General features: G+C 38.1%; 1 protein-coding gene across 5 annotated transcripts in view; it reads right to left on the bottom strand.

Moving 5' to 3' along the window:
• The window catches only part of Pak3 (p21 (RAC1) activated kinase 3), a 263,551-nt gene extending 257,530 nt beyond the window's left edge, over nt 1–6,021 (bottom strand). For 2 of the 5 annotated variants that reach the window (XM_029534085.1, XM_029534086.1), the window contains exon 1: nt 5,650–5,904. The gene's annotated coding sequence lies outside the window, so the exon portion shown is untranslated. Of the gene's footprint in view, nt 1–5,649 lie in introns of all 5 variants that reach the window. The other 3 variants (XM_021188507.2, XM_021188505.2, XM_021188506.2) reach the window with 3 other exon arrangements.
• Between the last annotated feature and the right edge of the window lie 13,637 nt (nt 6,022–19,658).

Here is a 19,658-nt window from a genome sequence, read left to right as displayed (position 1 = left end):
CTCTCTCTCTCTCTCTCTCTCTCTCTCTCTCTCTCTCTCTCTCTCTCTTTTCGTATAAGCAAACAAAACAAGCAAACCATAATTGGAAAAAAGAATACAAAAAATACCACACAACCATAAACCCACAATATTGGCAAACATAATATAAGCAAGACCAGCAAGAACAAAACAGTGCCAAAGCAAAGCAATATGAGACAGCAAGTCTGAAGAAGTCCCAGAGTTCATTTTGTGTTTGCCATCTACTGCAAGGCATAGGGCCTGCCCTTCAGTATGGTTGAGAACTTCATACATGAATACTGAATCTCCATCTTCATCACCTCTGCCTTCCTGATACAACTACTCCCATGTTCACTCTTTCCCTCCAAAACTCATATAGACAAATTATTATTGCTTATATACACCTGTATGTATATTTATGCACACACATGTATATCCCAAGTCATTTATATTTGTATGTACATGTGTTCAGGGATAACTACTTGGGATAGAATAACCTATGTAGAAGCTCATCCTTGGAGTAAACTGATCCTACATCTCTCAGCAACAATTGATCACCTACAGGTATTCCTGCAGGAGTGGGACACTATAAAATTTTTCTTGTCCATGTTAACATGCCAATTAGTAATGTCATTTTGCTGGGATTGTTCAGGTAACTATACCGTTAAAATTTTATGAATACATTTTTTTCTCTCAACTCTGGGGGCTATTTGGGTGTCCTGGATCTCTGGTTCTGACAGTCCTTCTGTCCCTCCTTCTGGAGGGGAAGGGGCATCTGCTCTAGGTTCTCAGTGGATGCTTAAAAAAAAAAAATCCCAGTTTCTACACTTCCGTAGATACTAGATTTTTGTAAGACAGAGATCTCTATGAAGTCTAATTCTGACACTTTGGTTGGCTGCTTGGCTTGGTGAGTCATTAGTAGTGGAGAGAGACAGAGCAAAGTCTTGTTTCTTTGGGGGGGGGCGGGGTTCACTAGATGCCTATCCCTCTGTTAAGTCTGCTTTATGAGAGCCCTACCAATCTTAGACCTAGATGTGATTCTCAAGTTTCATTTAACAAATCAACCCAAACTCTCTTGAAGCACATAAAATGACAGTACAGTAGGTTGGCAGGATCATTCATTCTCAATGAGTAAAGGCACTTGCCTGACAATGAGTTCAATCTCCAGGACCCACAAGGTAAAAGGAGAGAACCATTTCCTGCAAGTTGGTGTGTGACCTCCATATGTGTGCCCACCCCTACCCCAAATAATAAGCTGTTTTTTCTTATCTATTAGGATGGCTTGTATTACTTGGTAGCTATGTGACTTGTCCTTTTTTCACCATCCAAACATGAACCTTCCGCAGATCTTCCATTCCATGGCTCTCTCCTCCTAGTCTAACATCTTCACTGTGTGTCCCAGTACACTGGATAGCTATGCTCACTTTCCAGCATCACACTGTCCTCAAGTCGAAAAGACTTCTTTTATGTATGGCTAACAGGCTTCTTTCCTATTGTAGCTGCAGCTTGTTGCTTTCACGTGGTGAAGAACTAACAAATCATTGCACAGAAGACTCTAAAATCAGTATGTCCAACACCTGCCTATCAGATCCAATCTCAAGCTGAGTTTGCTATGGTGGTTATCTATTGATTCTCAAGAGGATAATAATTCCATTCTCCATTGAAGGAAGTTTGTAAAGAAAATAATTTACAACATCAAGGTAATCATGAAAGTTCAGTGCCCATGTAAATACTATTTTATTTGTATTTAAATTACCTTAAAGATGCCCGCCATCTTGTCAAAATGGAGTCCTGAAATAGATATTTAAGAGGTGTGTCTTGTAAATAGGAGTCTAGCCCTGAATGGAAACTTGAGTCACTGGAGAGGAGCCCTGCAGCCATAAGCTCTCAGAAATGACCCTTCAGAACTGTTTCTGAAAGATAATTAGTGTGAAGAATAAAAGCAACTTTCCAACCAAATTTAATTCCCACCTCCAGTGTTCTCTGGTCAGCAGGGTGTGCTCAGATTGATGAGTTTTGCTGAATCTGTTCTGATGGCAACTGCAGATCAGGAAATTAAAGGGCATAGTGAAATTTCCAGGATGTGAAAGGAAATAAGCTCAGAGAAGTGACTCACAGAGGTTGAATGAGGATAGGTCCTCATAGTCAAAGCACAGTAGAGAGCTGAGGTCAGCAGCCCCAAGTGCAAAAGGTAAACAGGATTTGGGCTTGAATAATCAGGAATGATTACCTGACATCTTCGCTTCCCCTTCATAATAACCTTGAGGTCATATACAGCCTTTCTTCTAAGGAGCTCAAAATACTTTGCAAAGATATCTTAGTTGTCATCACACCATTGCAGTCAGTGAGCGTGATGATTACTATCAGCTTCATTTTACAGGAGGAGGAGGAGGATGGGGGAAGGAGAAGGAGGAGAAGGGGGAGGAGGAGGAGGAGGAGGAGGAGGAGGAAGAGGGAGGGAAGAAAATCTGAGACTGGTGAAGCCAGTTAGCCAGCTCATCTTTTATCCAAGTATACCCAACAAGATACCAAGTGCCTCTGAACTCAGCAGAAGATTCTATTTAACCAGCATAGTCCTCAAATACTCTTAAAATCAAGTGGTAGGACTGGCTTTATAGACAAACATATATCCTTTTTTTTTCCCCCTGGAGAGTCACAATATGCAGTAACCCTGTAGAATCTTTTAAAAGCTCTGGAATTAACAAACCTATGCGCTTGAAGCAAGAATTTCCCTACGTTGACTACAAAACTCTCACTCTTCTTTCTTTCTCCTGCCTTCTCACTCTATCTGACCTATGGGCACTCTGTGCTGTTTGGAACCCACACCAAGAAGTGTTGAATTAGGATTGGGTTGACAGCAGGCCTATCAGCTCCATTCCAACCCAAGCTAATGAGGCACTGGAGTACGCTCTTTTCTTAGTAGAGATACTGTCTCATACTTTCTGGTGTCCACAGCTAATGAGCAAAGAACCTCTACATGACCAAAGGACCCCAGGTCACCCTTTTGTACTTCAAGGCATTGGCCAAATAGCCTAAGAAGCTGATTCTACTCCCATCTACTTCTGCTTATATTTCTTTCAAACAGAGCCTAGGGCTACAGGAGGCTTCATTTAAGGGAGGATGTGTTCATGGTGCCAAGCCATAGCATTGGAGTTCATACTCGTCACTAGCATAATCGTGGACCATCAGGCACTTTAAGTGGAAATCATCAACCTCCAGTCTTACTTTTACTACTATTCATCAACTTATGCAATCAGTACCAACACAGTAAAACAGAAAACTCCAAATGAGCTTCTGCTGTATCTTAATTGCATGAGTATTAAAGTAGTCATTATATATCCATTTCAAAACCAATATAGAGCACAGAAATCTTGTGCTACCGTTAATTACCAGTGACACTACTAAAAGTACCTAAAATGTAAAAGTCCCTGAAGATTCTGTCCTGATTAATTTCATACGAGCCAGATGACAAAAGATCACAGCTAATGGATTTGATATTTATTGCTATCATTTTCATATTTTCCTTTAGTGTTTATTAAACATTCACAGCATGAGGGGAAATTCCTGCATGGAAATTGGTAACTTGTTGCACAAGAAATCAAGGTAATATAGATATACCTGTCTTTATCCACTGACTATGTGAAAAAAGAAATCTGTAGAAACGCAATTTTGGTAAAAGCAAGTTCGCTATAAAGATCAGAGGGTGACTGCTATTTATTTTAAGAGTATTTGGTTGTGAGCCCTTTTGTAAAGCAACCATTTCTGCTACTTGAATGTGTCCCATTAAGGTCATTTGCATTGCAAAGCTACATTCCCTTATATCAGATTTGCTTAAAGCAAAACACACTTAGATTAATAAATGAGGCAGACGTGTCTTAAGGTGGGGATGCATCAATCTGCAATGCTGGCTCTTTTCAGATTCACACTTAATCATCATTCTAACCCATGGAGACACATTCTGAAATTGCAGAGAGTTTGACAGTAATACTTGAGATTCTCTGCAGTTTTACTTAACTATAACCTCTCTGCCTTTGCACATGCTGCTCCTTGAGCTTAGGATGCCATTCTCCACTTAGCCACCTGGTGAATTAATTCTGCAAGACTTGCTTGACTCAAATGTCACTTTCCCAGTGAAGCCTGCCTTGATCAGAACCCCCACCCCCAACCAGGCATCCCCCCTCCTCTGTGCTTCCACTGTACTCTGCCCATCCCTAGTCATCCAGTTTCCAAGCTCTAGCTTGCATAACAGCCTGCACTCCTTGAGAACTGATCTGATGTTTTATTCATTTCCATATTTCCAGTGCCTAACATTACTACTGACACATGGCAGGTATGCAATAAATGTTGGATCCTTTGATCGCAATCTTTAACTGCTTACCTGGGGGACTGGAAAAGCACTGCCCTGTCAGGAGCACATATAGAAATGTTCAAGAAACGTTAAGGAGTTTTATTCATTTTTACGGACCTTTCTTTGATTAAAAACAAAATGGCTACACACTTTATCGTGTGTTACAAGAGAACAGAAACGACCCTGTATTGAAATTTCGCAATCAATTAATAAGTGCACTTGGTTTGCTTCCTTTTGCTCTAAGCGTGCAACTTTCGTCCTAGCACAACACAAACTTCCTAGCAGTTGAGGATCCACTAATTACAGGAGGTAGGGGAGGCACCCAGGGTTCACTGTTAAGAGCATTGGAATCTCATTGGCTGAGAGAAGAGAACCTGCTTAAGAAAGTTCCGAATCTTCTGTGGGTAGGGTGTAGAAATACAGTCAAAATGTCCACCAGGGTTTGGTCAACCTAGGTGGAAATTTCTCGTGCAGAATGTACTAAGTAACTGACCCAGCGGGGGGCGGGGGATTTCCATCACTTTGAAGTCATCATCACCCTTTCGAATGTGGGCAAAACAGGCTGAACCTGATCAGCCTGCCTGCATGTTGCTGCAGTCTGGTTTGGCATGGGATGAGACCCAAGGACATGAAATGCCAAGAGTAGCCCAGCCCCATGGCGCAGAACACACAGGGACACATAGTGAGAGAGAGAGAGAGAGAGGGAGAGTCAAATGCACCAGTTCAACTCACACAAAATTCCACACAAAATCTACACCACGTCCCTGGCACACAGTACTGCATTCCTGTATGCCCAGTCACATACAGGGAGTGCCCCCTCACATTCTCTTACTTCCCTAATGTGCAGGGGCCCACACCCCACATCACTAGAAGACAGCAGCCTAACCAGGATCTAGAAGCTGCTAAGGACTGGTTTTGTCCTGTGTAACAAAGCCCCAGACCCCCAGGTGCCGGGCTGGATCCTCTCCATCCATCTCTCCCCGCCCCCATCCCTCAGCTCCCAGAACAAGGGAAAGCTCAGCTTTGGGAAGTGGATGCTGGAAGTGGGGGCGCAAAGAAAGAGCTTTAGGGATGGGCGGGAGCAGGAGTCCGAGTAGCTTCAGTGCTCTCTCGCCATGAACCAAGGGAGAAGAAATGGCAAAGGGACAGAGGTGCCTCTCTACACTATCTCCCCCAATCTATTCATACAGGAACACAGAAAACTGGGAAATAATCCCCACTTCTCTCTGCCCGGAGCTCCTCCCAGTGGCTCTGGGAGCCACCGGTGTTCCAGCAACCCGCAACAAAGCGCCCCCAGCACAGACCTGTTTCAACCTCTTTGAGGCAGGAGAGAAGGAAAGCTGCTGCCGACGATTCTGCCTTTAGCTGCTGGGCAGGAGGAGCCGGGGATGCGGGGAGGAGGAACAGGAATTGGCAAGGAAGAAGGATGAGGAGATAGGAGATCACAGCAGCAGCAGTGGTAGGAGGAGGAGGACGACGAGAAGGAGGAGGCTGCTTCAGTGGCAGCTGCTGAGGATGCTCTGGCTAGAGGCAGGGCTGGGTGTGCGGGGTGTGGGCTCACGTGCACCCCATGGCCCGGGGATGCGCGCGCGCTCCTGGGTGTGTGAGAGCATCTCCTTGTATTTTGACTGTGGCTATTCCAATTCCGACCTAGCCTGGAACTTGCGGTTCCTGCAACTAGGCGGAAGTGAAACCCTCTAAGTCTCCCAAGCCTGACTGTTCTAACCTGAGGCTAAGGGAAGAGGAGACAGGGGAATCCCCTCTTTTAGCCTCTCCTCCCCCCCCCCCCCGCACTTTGGTAGCTTGCATCTGCACCTGTCACTGGAATCCCTGTACCCAAAGAGAAAGGAAACTAAGGAAAGTCACTATCACTATCACTTTGAATGGATCACAGGGCTGGATGCTGTTATGACTACTAAGAAAATAATTTTTGTCTTCACTAGGGCAACTCATGAATTGGTTGCCTAGAACTTGCCCGACATTCTACGTGTTCTCCTTTCTATTGCTTTATCTCTATGTTTGTGACCAAGGTGGTATATGATGAATCCACTTTGCAGTCCACTCTCCTAGTTAGCATTACCCAGGCTTCTTTGATACCTGAATGTCACAGAATCTTCATACTGTTTTTTTTTTCCTGAAGGAGTGCAGTACTCATTTACATAAGAGCTAAGACTAGCTTCCTGATGAGAGCAGTATTGCTTATTATGAACTCAGCTTAAGACCAATATGATTCTGTGTGCATCTCTAAAGATTAAAAAAAATTGTAAAAGGCAGTTTTCTTTTATGATTCAATATTTGACGAACTTCGTGTTTGGAACCTTGTTTGTTCACTTCTCTGTACCTATATCCTTTCATGAGTATTTTGTTCCTTATTCTAAGGAGGAATGAAGTATCCACACAAGGTCATCCTTCTTGGTTTTCTTCGGTTTTGCATAATGTATCTTCAGTATTCTAAGTTTCTGGGCTAATATCTGCTTATCAGTGAGTGCATATCTAGTGACTTCTTTTGTGATTGGGTTACATCACTAAGGATGATATCCTCCAGATACATCCATTTGCCCAAGAATTTCATAAATTCATTGTTTTTAATAGCTGAGTAGTACTCCATTGTGTAAATGCACCACAGTTTCTGTATTCATTCCTCTATTGAGGGACATCTGGGTTCTTTCCAGCTTCTGGCTATTAAGATGAAAGGATGGACTATCCAAAGACTACCCCATCCGGGAATCCATCCCATCAACAGCCACCAAACCTAGATACTAACGCTCATGCCAGCAAGATTCTGCTGAAGGGACCCTGATATTGCGACCTCTTGTGAGGCTATGCCAGTGCCTGGCAAACACCGAAGTGGATGCTCACAGCCAGCTATTGGATGGAACACAGGGTCCCTAATGGAGGAGCTAGAGAAAGTACCCAAGGAACTGAAGGGGGCTGCAACCCTGTAGGTGGAACAACAATATGAACTAACCAGTACCCCCTGAGCTTGTGTCTCTAGCTGTATATGTAGCAGAAGATGACCTAATCGACCATCATTGGGAAGAGAGGCCCCTTGGTCTTGCAAACTTTATATGACCCAGCACAAGGGAAGGACTGGGCCAAGTAGTGGGAGTGGGTGGGTAGGGGAGTAGGGGCGGGGGGGGTAGAGGGAACTTTCGGGATAGCATTTGAAATGTAAATAAAGAAAATAATAATAATAAAAAAGAAAGTCACTTCTCCACTGTTTTTGAGTATTTGCCTAATGGCGTACATTCAGAGAGCACCTTGAGATTTACAAAGCACACCTTAGTCACAAAACTTTCCTACAATAGCATCCCTGTGACATAGACAGAGAGGATGCCATCTTTCCCATCTTACGAACAACAAACTGAAGTTCACCAAGATTACATAGATTTATCTAACATTACATGCTAATAGGTGGGACATCCAGAAACCTGCACATATCCGAACGCACAAACATACATGAATACACATAATATCAAACATTTTTTTTTAAAAAAGAAAATTTCAAATTCATTGGTACAGTGAGGAAAGTCGACAGTACTAACTAAAAGAGGATTTTTGCAAAAGCATTTTCAGTTAAGTTGATGCATCTAAGTGTACCACACACAGTAATGTATTCAATAGTGTTAAGGTATTTTAGGCCTCAATCTCCAATTCACAGACAGAATTATTCCTTTGATTTTGCTAATAGTAGTATAAGCATAATTTGAAATGGAGTTGCAGAACAGAAATACAATAGAAAGATGATCTGCTTGCGCTTCCTAAGGCAATAAGTTTAAAAGTGGTTTTCCCCACAAGCTAGACCTGTCTCTTCCCTAGGCCATGAAAATAAAAGATTGTCTGCCACTAAAAGAGGACAGCTGTATCATACATGGCAGTCTAAGAAGTTCTACGAGTGTGGATATGATGAAAAAGAAAAAAGGATAGTATAATGGGCAAAGCTCATCTGGAGGCAGGCAAACTGAGCTGTAAAACAATGCATAACATGCCAAAACAATGATGTACTTCTCATCTGGGTATAAAAGTGTAACAGTAAAGCAAAGTGATGGAAAGCTAAACAATTGATAGTTGTCTTTACTATAGAAAAGATAGGCAACAATTTCTTTAATGAGACTACATTAAAAACAGATAAATTTATTGTTGTTTTAAGACAGTGCTTCTCAACCTTCCTAATGCTGTGACCCTTTAATACAGTTCCTCATGTTGTGATGACCCCCAACCATGAAATTATTTTTGTTGCTGCTTCATAACTATAATTTTGCTACTGTTGTGAATCATAATATCTGTGTTTTCCGGTGGCCTTAGGTGACCCCTGTGAAAGAGCCATTCGACCCCCAAAGGGATCATCACCCACAGATTGAGAACCACTGTTTTAAGATAGTTCTCAGTATGTATCCCTGGCTGGCCAGAACTTACTGTGGAGACCAAGCTAGCCTCAAACTCAGAGAGATCTACCTGCCTTTGCCTGCCAAACTCTGGTATTAAAAGTGTGCACTACCACATCTAGACCCAGCAGACATCTTTTATTATGAGTACTGACTCAGTACTGAGGGAACACATAAGAATAATTTGCTTTTCTTCAGGGTAGTATCAAGTGTGGATGACATGAGAAACACATGAAAACAAGTACAGCTGATGGAACTTTTGTGATGGAGGACCAAGATCAGGACCAGACGGGGATGATGAAAAGAAAACACTTTGGGTTGTTCAGTGGACCCTTTAAACTCAGAACCACTATGACTGACTGGAAGGGAATACATGGTATAAACTTTGAAACAATGTACATATTTTATCCAAAGTAGTATGTTGGCATTTCTAAACAAAGTCCCATTTATCAAAAACTGAATAAAGAACTCAATTCAGACTCTATGAGAAATACCTGAATTTGATACTCCTCCAGGGACTCCCTGTTCCAGTCTAGTACTAAATAGACTATTCTTATTTCAGCCTTGCCATGTACAAAGAACCTGAGTCATAACAATGCTAACAGCCAAGCTGTAAGATAATTGGGAAGAAAGTGAAATCTGTTTCTTCTGTCTCTTCTACTCTTTCCCTCTTTACTCTATTGTTCCCACTTTCAAATTTTGGGCATCCAAGTCTTTTCAAACAGGGAAAAGGCAGGCATGGGTAATTCATTCACAACTAAATACCTATCTATGCTTTTTTATTTGTTTAATTTTATTTTTCATTTATTTACTTTACATATCGCTCACCACCCGCCTCCCAGCCACCCCTCCCAGAATCCTTTCCCTATACCCCTCCCTTTCTCCTCTGAGCAGGTGGGGATCCTCCTAGGTATCCCCCCAACCTTGTCACTTTAAGTCTCTGCAAGACTAAGCACTTCTTCTCCCACTGAGACCAAAAAAAAGGCAGCCCACCTAGTAGAATATATTCCATCCCATGTACAGGCAACAGGTTTTGGAGTAGCCACCACTCCATGATTTTTTTTTAATCATAAATCAGACCAACAATAAGAGACAAGGACAAAAATCAATAAAATGGTTCATGGAAGAAGTTTGGACATGGTGTGTGAGAAGAAGATACCTTCAAATTATAGTCAATGTCATATTCTTCATAAATAAAAGAAAACATGGGGATTCTAATAGGTGGCATAACAGAAACATAGACTAGTAAGAGATGTGGATAATTTTTTTCAGCCTGATCCCCTTGCTTTCTGGATGATCAAACAAGGGTTCATAAAGGTTCGATCTCTTTCCCAGGAGTACAGAACTCCCAAGAATAACAGCAAGTGCAGAGCTCTTCTCATTACACTGTGCTACTCCATCATCAACTTCTTAGAACACAATAACTGAGCCTTTTTCAAGTGTACAGGCATGACCAAAGGAATGAGAATAAAAGCAGGACAGGAAGGCATGCATGGAGCTTTTCCCTAGCAGTTTCTTCTGGAGGACATTTCAAGCAAGGTCATGTAGAATAATTTATATAATTCCAGGAACATAAAACTAGATGTGATACTAAAAGTATAAACAGTAAGAATGAATCTTGCATTGAATCTTGCATTTTAAAGAAAATCCCTGAAGTGATCAGGTTATAATAAACCCCTATTCAAAATACATTAGAAAAGAAAGCCTCAATAACTCAAGTTCCTGGTGTTGATAGCTCTGTTAATGAAGGCATCATTGTGCCTTAAAACAATTTAATCTGTTAGAACAGAGGGTAATGCATAGAAGTAGCATTATACAGACTGAGAAGGTTGTATTTATGTATTTAGAAATGTGTTTGTGTGTGTGTATGTGTGTGTGTGTGTGCATGTGTGCATGTGTAGAAACAATTAATGATAAAATAGGCCATGAATTTGAAGGAGACCAAGAAAGCATATAAGGGAGCATTTGGAGGAAGAAAATGGAAGGGTACAATAATGTAATTATATTATAGTTTCAAAAAATAAAAGAAATTATTTTATAAAATAGAATACATTTGTCTTAACTTCATTTCTATTTAAGGTATAGCTAGTTATGTAATACCAAGAAGCTCACGTAAGATTTATTAACTACTTTTCCTATTTCTGTATATGTTTGAGAATTTTCAAATATAGAGGAGAATAAAGATGTGGTCCCTGTCTTCTAAAAATGTCAAGGAGCAGGGCATGTCTGTAATTCCAGGTATTTGTGAGATAGACTCAGGAGGAGCACTACTTCAAAACCAACCCACACAATAATTTCCAGCTCAGCCTGGACCACAAAGGGAGACCAGCTCTTAAGAGCTAAGGATTCAGTTTAATGGTAGAGCAATTATCTAGCATGTCTGTGCCCTGGAGTTACATCCACTGCCCCACAATAAAAGATTCTCTTCTTCCCTCTCTCTTAGAAAGAACAACTGGAAGGAACTGAGTATTAGATTAGTAGTAGGTTTCAAGTAATGATATATATGTGTGTGTGTGTGTGTGTGTGTGTGTGTGTGTGTGTGTGTGTGTATTATATACTTATTAACTCATATAGGTTTCAATGTATATAGTTTTTTTTTTAAATATAGGATAGGTGTGGAACTCAGAAGGTCCACAATAGCCAAGACAACAAGTAACAAACGCTGGCATGAAAAGAGAAAGAGTGGATCTCTAATACACTGTTGGTGGGAATGTAAATTATATGGCAAGTATGGAAAAGAGTATGGATGCCTCTCAAAAACCTAAATATAGAACTACCATATGATCCAGCATCCCTACTCCTGGGTTTACATCCAAAGGAAACTAAATCATTGTGCCAAAGAGGCATCTGCACTCCCATGCTTATTGCGGCACTATTCATAATAACCAAGATATGGAATCAACCTAGTGCCTGTTCATGTATGAATGGATAAATTAAATATAGTATGCATATACAATGGAGTATTATCCAGACATAAAAACCAATTCCTGTCATTTACACAAGTGGAGAGGGAACTGGAGGACATTGTGTTAAGTGAAATAATCTAAGAGACAGAAGGGCAGAGACCATTAACATGTAGAAACTAAGCGAGTTGATTTTACAGAAGGAGAGCAGAGAAAATGTTGTCATATGATGACTAGGATATAGAGATAAGGAATATATAGAATACTGGTGACTATAAAACATCATTACATAAAGGAAAAAAACCTCCAGTGTCCTATATCATGGTACTATTATTAATAGCACTATGTTGTTGATTCCAAAATAGAATTCTCAGTGTTCCCAACAAAAAGAAGTTAAAAACATTTGAGATGATAACCACCATATATTTATTATTATAATAAAATGCACATTGCACAGCATAAGCTCTATAATTACTATATGTCAATAAGAGTATTTTGTATCTATTTTATTAATGTTGAAAATGTTCCCTAAACATCTCCCAAATTTTATGATTGGCTAAGGACAGAGAGGCCTGTTTTCCCTTCATAATTAAATGAGTTCCTTTTATGAATAAGACATTTTCTTTTCAAAACTTGACTTCTTGGTAAACAAAATGAGACTCTTTTTCAAATCTATGTCTCCTTGTGAACTTCAGAACAATGAGTTGCTAGCAAGAAGAATGTCACCTCGCCATGTTTTCGGAATTGATGCATGGTAAGTGTTGGTGCTCTGAGTCTTCTCTTTGAAAGTTAAACCATGAAGGAAATGCAAAACTATTTTAGACATTTTAGAGTACACATGGTAAAACATAACCGATCCAAAAAAAAGCCATGGATACACACTGTATATGTTCCAAATAAGATAAAATGGAATAAAAAAAAATGTAAGCGAGGTAGAAAAAAAACTCAAGAAACAGAGTTATGTGAGGAAGAAAGGCAGACAAATCAAAGAAAGTCAGAATAAATCCAAATATATTTCTAGGATTTCTATAAAGCACAGCAAATCCTTAAATTGAAATGATAAGCAGGGTCAGAATAAATAAAATAACAATATCTAGTTGTAAACTACTTACCTTAATTTATATCTCAGTATAAAAACATAGTAGGTAGGGGGTAGAGAAATGACTCTTAAGGGAACTTCTAGAGGATAAGGGTTGCATTCCTAGCACCAATATGGTGTTTCACAACTATTTTGTAACTCCAGTATTACAGGATTTAACGTCCTCATCTGTCCTCCATAAGCATCACAAACATATTATTCACAGATATACATGTAGACAAAACACCTGTACACATAAAAGTAAACTGATTTGAACTCAATAAGGACAACAGCGATAGACACACCAAAGTGGATAGGAGAAAGATCACAGGCCTCAATCTACTAAAAGAACTATAGGCAACTAAGAATACAAAGCACTGGAATAAACTAGTCTAATTCATACATATAAGAGATGTATGTAGATATATGTAGGTAATAATAATTAATAAAAAGAGTCCACGAATTTGAAAGAGAGCAAGGGGCTTATATGGGAGCATTTGAGGGAGTAAATGGAAGGGATAAATTGTAAAAAATTATATGATAATCTCAAAAATAAGGAAAATAATTTTAAAATTATAATGGTGCTGGAGAAATGGTTCCATGAGTAAAGGCACTTGCTGCCAAGCTTGGTAGCCTGAGTTCCATCTCTAGAACCCATACATATGGTGAAAAGAGAAAACCTTCCTCTGATATCCCAAAACACAAATAAATAAATGAAATGTAAAAATAAGAGTATTAAGTTTTAAAAATAAAATACAACTAAATCATAAATCAATCTAAAATACTACTGTAAGAAGTCCTTATACATGGAAACTTGAAATAACATTTAGAAGACCTCTAGTCAAAAATAATAAAGAAACTTCTGCATGCTCACAAAGAAGAGACAGAACAATTATTATGCGTCAAAACATATGTGTTTTGAATTAAAGTGAAGTTTAGAGGAAATAAAACTTGTCTCTAGAAGGAAAAATCAGAATCCATTAATTAAATATTTAACTTATCAAATTAAAGAAAGACTATTAGAATAATAAAATCCCAAGAAAGCAGAAATAATGAATATGTGTAAAGGATGATTGAAACAAAAAACAAATGTGGAACTTCAATGAATCCAAGATGGAGTTTCTTTGAAATAACTAACTACATCCTTATAGCAAGAGTAATCATGGAGAGCTGGAGTGGAGTGGGAAACAACTATTAGAAATGTGCACCTCCAAATCTCACAATTGTTGTTAGAGATAGATGCCACACTTAAAAGATAAAGTAAGCTGGCATGAAGAAGTTCAATATACTTGAAAAATGTAGATTTCAGATTGGATACACTGTTAAAGGGCATAATTTTTAAGAGTGACATAAAAAATATGAGATTCAAAAAGTCCCCTAGGGGTTGTCACTGAAGCCTTCCCTGTCCCTCTTTCTCAGCTGTTCATCTGAAGACATCAGAGTCACTGCCAAAAGTACCTTCCTTGCTCTTTACAGTCAGCAGGAACGCAGGTCATGCACGGGCTTCCACATGGTTTCTGGTGACAGCACAGACCATGAACACAGTCCCTGGCCACAGCAGTAGGACTGCAGACCCAGACTAAGACTTCAGAGGCAACCTGGACCCTGGACTTCATGATGGTTTTAGTATAAAATGTATGAGTATCAAATTACAATGCATGCATGCCTTTAATCCCAGCACTTGGGAGGCAGAGGCAGGCGGATTTCTGAGTTCAAGGCCAGCCTGGTCTACAAAGTGAGTTCCAGGACAGCCAGGGCTACACAGAGAAACCCTGTCTCGAAAAACAAACAAACAAACAAACAAACAAACAAAATAAACAAAAAAGAATTTAATATTACTGAATTGAAGAGTTATACTTTGTCTTCCATATTTTAACTCCAGGAGTGAACAATTTACAGTGAATAAAGAAAATAAATGAAAGAATAAAAGCATTTAGTGCTTGGCAAACACAATAAAGATGACCTTTTTCTGTCTAATGAAAAATGTGAAAACAAAATCTTCCCTAACCATTCAATGAATCAGAATACAGAATTGCTCCTTCAGGAAAATACCATCTTCATAGTACTATCAGACTAGATGTACCAGTCACTCAAAGAAATTTTCAGTCTTTTATTATACTAACTCTTCCATAGAAAAGGAAATTAGTCAGACTCCATAGGTTATTTTGATAATTAAATGTGACCAGAACCATATCATTAAGGAATATTGTAAGTCTTGCTCATGGTAGTAGATGTAAAATTTATAAATAAAACACCATTAAACTAAATTCAGCACAGTATAAAAAATATAATGAATATTTACCAGGTTGGGTTTATTTGAGAAATACAAGCTTACTTCAGAGAATTATTTAATACAATTTTGTACATTGGTAAATTAAGGAAGAAATCAAAACATTAACTATACAGAAAATACATCCAGTATTATCTTTAATTCACTTAATAAAATAGAGTCTCAGCTAGCTAGGAATAATGGGTATCTTTTTATAGCAGATAAAGGACATCATGTCAGTAACTACACCAATCATCCTTACATTACAAGAATGGAAATTGTTCCATTTAGGATTAGAGACCAGGGCTGGAAAGATGACTACAGCAGTAATGGCAGTTGTTGCTGTTTCAGAGGACCTGGGTTTGATTCTGAGCACTTACTTGGCTTTCTGAAAGCACTGGCAGCGTGTTTAATAGAAGTAAAAACAGACATTCTTGCCTTGTACCTGTCCAAACAGAAAACAACTGACTCTTTTATCATTACACATGATGTATGCTTTAGGATTTTTAGGTGCTCTTTATGAGAAGTTTGCAGTGTTATTTTTTAAATCTGTGATGGATGTTCAGTTTTGTCAAGTGCTTTTCTTTATTTCCTGAGATCATAACATTTTCCCTCTAGTTTGTTAATATGGTAAATTACATTTATTTTTAAATGGTCAACGGACTCTTTATTCCTGGAATAAATCCCACTTGGCAATATTTATAGTTTTAGTATATTGTTAGATTTGATTTTCAAGCATTTTGTTTAGACATTTCCCCATCAATATTCAGGAACAATACTAGATAGGTTTTGTTTGTTTGTTTGTTTTTGATGTTCCATCCTTTTCTGATTTTGGTATCAGGGTAATCCTGTTTCCATAAATGAATTGGGAAGTTTCTACATTCTGTCTCTGAAATGAAATTTGCAGTAGACATGATATTTCTTCTTTAATTGTTTAGTAGAATTTGCCAATGAAGGTGTCTGGGCCCAAAGTTATATTTGGACCTAAAGCTACATTTGCAGGAAGATTTTTGCTGGTATATAGTTGTTCTTTTTGAAGGAGTCTTGATAGCTCTTCTTTCAAGGTGTTGTAAAATATGTTGGCGCAATGTTAATAATTATAAAAGTTAGTAAGAATTATAACTAGTTGCTAGATTTTATAGATAAGAGTAGATTGTGTAGTTCTGCACCTTTTCTTCATATTGGGAATTTCTGTCCCCTTTTCATTTCTTGATCACTTTGACTAGAGGCTTATCAATTCAGTCTTCTAAAGGACTCCAGTTTTGATTTTCCTGCTGTCCTATTTCCTAAGCTCTGTGTGTGCACGTTTGTTTCCATCTTTCCCTTAGCTTTTTTATTTTTTGTTTTTGGAAAATTTTCTAATCAACTTCCAGTTACATACTACAGATTCTAATTGTGATTTCAGTTGGTTGAAAATATTTTCTCATTTCCATTGTGATTTTTTTATTTCTACTTAAATGTTACTTGAAAGTGTATTGTTTTAGTACTCAAGTATGTGAGAAATACTGTGTTGTCTTTATTTTATTTCATTCTCTCTATCTCTTACTCTTTCTCACTTCTGTATAACAAGATTATTTTTTGAGATTGTAATCTTGCAACATTTCTCCCTTCTGTTTCCTCCTGATAAACCCTTGCACATACCCCCCCCCCAACTATTCTTCAAATTCAGGGCCTCTTGCTTTTTGTTCTTGTGTTTACTAATTATTATTGAATGCATGTATGCAAATTTATATGCACATGTATTCATAAATATAACCTGTTAAGTCCATTAATACTGCCTAAATGTATGTTTTCAGTGCTGACCATTTGGCACTGGACAACTAATGGGTGTGTTCCTCTCTGGGGAAGTCCACCTCTCCTATTACCATTTTTCCTCAGTTGCTTATAGTGATTTATATAGGGTTGAGATCCCATGGACTTTTCTCCATCCAGTTTGGTGTCATCCTTGTTCAGCTCGCATTTATACAGTCATGTTAATGAAACGTTATGGATGTTGCTTCTGATATAACTAAAAGATACAATCTCACAGCAAACTCCATGCTCCTCCAGCCAGGGCTATCAAGAGACTCCCAAAACTATTGCTGTTGACTTTGATTATCCCCCAGGGGTGAATGGCAAGTCCCTATAGCTAAAGACACCATGTAATTCAGAAACAGGACTCAGAGACCATTGTGGTACAACTGGCGAAAGAACCCTCCTTGTGGATGACTTTGCAGAATACAAGAAGGTAGAATGCAAGTTTCTGAACACAGGAGGCAACATCCTAGCCAGCTATGATGCTTATGAAAAGCACTGACAAGCATGTCATAGTAACCCCTCAGGAAGCAGTAGTGGCACACATACCTTGGCTGTAACCAAATTCTGGCTAGACATAAGACCTGCTCAACAAAAGGGAAATCATGTCTGATACTGGAAACAAACCTAACAATTCCATGCTAGTGAAGTAATGGTTATTGGAAGAGAGTCTGTAACCAATAATTTACTAAACCAGTATAATCCATAACAACAACCTGTCCTTATACCCAGAGATAAGTATAGTCTTCACCCCTTATCATAGAAATTTCTCTTTACATTAGACAAAGACCACTTCAGAAAACCACAAACAGTCAATATGCAGAGTTGTGGAGATAGATATGATATGATATATATCATGGTGGCTCACCACCATCTGCAATTGGATCTGAAGCAATTCTACCTGAGAATATTTACCTGTTAGAGAGATACATTTTTTGAACCTTCTGGATCAATCTAAGGGCCTAATGAATGTAAGAGAACAACTCTATCACTGAGTTATACAAGTAGGATTAGATTATTTACTTCTTAGTGTGTTCTTAAAATTATTTTATTTTAGACAAGTCTTATATTGTGAAGGCTTTCCTTGAACTAATACTTTTACTTCAACCATCCTACTTCTTAAATTATAGGCATATGCCATTATACCCCAAATCATTTCATTTTTAAAGTGATTATTGATGTAATTAGCTATTAATGTATCCCAATGGTATTTGTTTTACCTGGTCTCTGTTTTTCCTTCCATATATGCAACTTCCATTTAAACCATGTATTTTTATGATCATATTTTCTTTCCTTTGTTGACCTACTAGCCATAACTTTTGTTTTTGTATTTTAAAAAACTGTTTCAAGATTATTTAAGCTTTTGTAAGTGATTTAATATTATGTTCAATTTAATTTATATCATCTCATATATAATGTACAAACTTAGCATAATTCAACACCTTCCCTCCCATTCTTTATGCTAGAGCTGACATAAATTTTACTTTTACATATTTATAAACCTCACAATTCACTGCTATGTTTATTTAAAGAATTAGGTGCCTTTTATGAGATTTAAGTAATATGAAAGATGTATTTACAAGAGTATTATTGCATTTGGGTCTCCTTAGTCCCTTAAGTATATCTATATTTCCATGTGGTATCATTTTAACTCTACTGAAATGACAAACTTTAACATTTCTTGTGCAAGACTGCTTCTAGTAAGTTCCTAAAGCTTTTATATATTTTTTAAAAGATATTTTCTCTGACATTGAGGACATTTTTCAGTGTCTTCTCCCTTGTACTGTTTCTGATGTGATATTTATTGTCATAACCAATTTTTTTTCTGAGTTTTTCCTTGATCACTGGTTTCAATGAATTTTTTTAGGATGTAGTTTGGTATTTTCTTGTATTTGGATTTTCTAAGGTTCTCTAATTTGTACATATATAATTTTCATCAGCTTTGGAAGTTTCTCAATGGTTAAGTCTCTATCTATTTTGTCCTATATATCCTATTTATTATACTTTATGTATGTGACTACACTGTCTTCACATGTACCAGAAGAGGACATCAGATTCTATTACAGATTGTTGTGAACCACCATGTAGTTGCCGAGAATTGAACTCAGGACCTCTGGAAGAGCAGTCAGTGCTCTTAACTGCTAAGGCATCTCTTGAGCTCCAAGTCTTAGTTATTTTAAAAATATATTTTCTTGGGTTTATTTCATTTCTAAAAATGTCAAATAAAATTAAAGAAAGTGTTCTACAGTCTTTCTGCATGGTGATAACCATGTCAGTTATAGGTTGACCTTTAGTTGGTTTCTTTTGTTTCATTGGAAGCTAGTAATATTACATTATATAAGTGTACCAACATTTGATTAACTAGTCAAATATTAATAGAAATTCTACATTTTAGGATATTTCTGATATTGTGCTAAATTTACTAATGCTTCAATAATATTGCTTTTTTTCTTACTGGACATTTTGAAATTTCATCCTTATAGTCAAATATTAAAAGAGTAGAAACTTAAGATGACTACCTTGTTTGGACATAGGCCTTTGCAGGTAATTAGGATTAGATAAAACCTTTGGAAAGGCATCCAAATGCTAGAATGCTGGTAGCTTTAGAAGATGAAAAAAAACCAATGTTATATGGAATCTCAAGAAGAATGTTATCTCAAGTGACCTTTTGCCCTTAGGCCAGAACTGTGAGTCAAAATAAATTGCATTTTTTATAACTTTGTGACATTGAAGATTTTATTTTTAGTTAATTTAAGTATGTGTGTATGTGAGCTGGGCAGTGGTGGCACATGCCTTGAATTTCCTACTTGGAAGGCAGAGGCAGATGGATCTCTGTGAGTTCAATGCAAGCCTGGTCTACTGAGTTTCAGGACACCCAGGAATA

Source organism: Mus pahari, chromosome X (genome assembly GCF_900095145.1).
Source record: "Mus pahari chromosome X, PAHARI_EIJ_v1.1, whole genome shotgun sequence".
Classification (NCBI taxonomy): domain Eukaryota; kingdom Metazoa; phylum Chordata; class Mammalia; order Rodentia; family Muridae; genus Mus; species Mus pahari.
The sequence above is the reverse complement of the archived record's forward strand: the minus strand, read 5'-3'. Positions and strand labels throughout refer to the sequence as shown.